We start from the raw sequence: 1,912 nt of genomic DNA, 5'->3' as shown, positions 1-1,912 counted from the left end.
GCCTCCCTCACAAAATGAATTTTTGAAGTGGGTACAGACATCTGAGCCTAGGAATCCCGAACCTCGTCAATCATCACACGAACGTGGTGGCATAATAAGGGAACATCATGAATAGTTTTTCCTCCCTCAAGTACTCGTCGAACAACCACAATGCGTGGTGGATCCCCATCAACCAACAACTCATATTGACCACTATACTTAGTAGGGTCTATAGTGGAGCATGATCCTCTTGTGTTGACCCGAGGTGCTGTTGGAGCTTCAGTGGACACCCCCACGGTGCCTTGGGTCCTGGAATGCAACTTCTCTTCAAGCGCTTTTTAGATTTCCTTTTGTTCTTGTAGTTGTTCCATAAATCGTTGCTCCATAGATCTCATGCTTTGGTTGAGTCTTTCCTCCCACTGAAGATCCATCTTCCTTAGTGCCTCCTAACTCATGGATTCAGTGTTTTTTTTTGTGTAGGGCCAAAATAGTCATGAAGATCAATCGTCCCACCAACTCCACGTACACGTTCTGGGTGCTCAGGCTTTCCAATGGTCGTTGTTATAATGTCGTCCCTACATTGGCCAACAAATGTTCCTTGAGTCTACTGCTCAACCAGCTCATCCTACATATAACAACATACTTTGTTACATAAAACACATGGGATGATAAATACACAACCAATCAATGTTTAGAAATTTAACTTACAATTTGTGAGATCAAGGCAGCTGAGGGGGATGTTATGTTCCCATCAGACTTAGTCCGAGCAGCCTTCCACATCTCGTACCCAACAAATGCAGGTGCTAGGTCGGGGGACTCAAGTCTTAAGGCCTCCACTCGACTCTTTCTCATCTTCCTCTCAAGTAATGCATAACCACCTCGTGATAACACGTGAGGTGCATCATTTAGTCTTTGTCTTTCTTGGGCAGCTAACCTTTTACCCTGTCAAACCATATATATTCATAAGTGTAAAATCACAATGAAATACATTAAATAACTAAAGAAAACAGTTAAGAAACAAACTTGTCAGTCCCCAGACTCTCTAGATGCACGAAATTGCATTCACTCCTCCTTAATTATTATGTACTTGTCACAAGGAGACTCGTGTTGTTTGTCTCCAAAGACATATAGATGTGTTAGTCTTGTCTTGAAATCCTTCCATCTGATCGCTACATTGGATAAGACTTTCTTTCTAATTTGACCAATGTTTGGAATATCAAAATGTTGCTGTTTAAAACGAAGAACATGTTAATAACATAATAAGAACAAAGTAAACAATATATCAATTTTCTTTTAAGTAAACATACCTGAATGTCCTGTCATAAAAGGTTTTTGTCGACCTCTGGGACGTCATCCCAAGATGCAAGAATGATAGAAACATGGGTTTTTGCTAACATACCCAAATAACTCCTAAACTTATCAACATGTGACCTTGAACGCAGACTTGATCTTGGGTCAATGTCAACATGTATCATGTCCTCCGCAACACGTCGGGATAACACATCGGGCAATCCTGTGACCGGTCGACCACATCCGCTCTTTCCTGATCTTGATCCTGAGGTCGACATATGCAAAGAAGTCTAACATGATAAATTTGATAAGATTTCAGCAACATTTCGCATTGGTCTCTGAAATACACAAAATGAGAGTGGTTAGGGATGACCACGATCAAATATGCATCCGAAGAACAACACAAACAATATGAACCAAAATTTTATCAATCTTATCCATAAACTCCAACGTACATGTTATAGCAAATTATGAAAAATAATTTTTCCAAACTATCCCATCGGATAATTCAAAATTTAACACAAATGATTAAAGAGTAATCGTTTGTGTTAGATTTTAAACAGGAACTAAGTTTCACTTATAATATAAAACGCCAATCATAATAACACAACAAACTTTATCACATGTTTTAATTAAAAACCCA

At 39.1% G+C, this 1,912-nt stretch overlaps 1 pseudogene; it reads right to left on the bottom strand.

The window, feature by feature from the left end:
- Positions 1 to 430: 430 nt before the first annotated feature.
- LOC148205111 (uncharacterized) lies at positions 431 to 1,596 on the bottom strand (annotated as a pseudogene).
- Positions 1,597 to 1,912: the final 316 nt, after the last annotated feature.

This window comes from Vigna umbellata, chromosome 1 (genome assembly GCF_029865625.1).
Source record: "Vigna umbellata cultivar VRB3 chromosome 1, Vumbellata_1.0, whole genome shotgun sequence".
Classification (NCBI taxonomy): domain Eukaryota; kingdom Viridiplantae; phylum Streptophyta; class Magnoliopsida; order Fabales; family Fabaceae; genus Vigna; species Vigna umbellata.
This window is presented reverse-complemented; position numbering and strand designations above follow the sequence as displayed.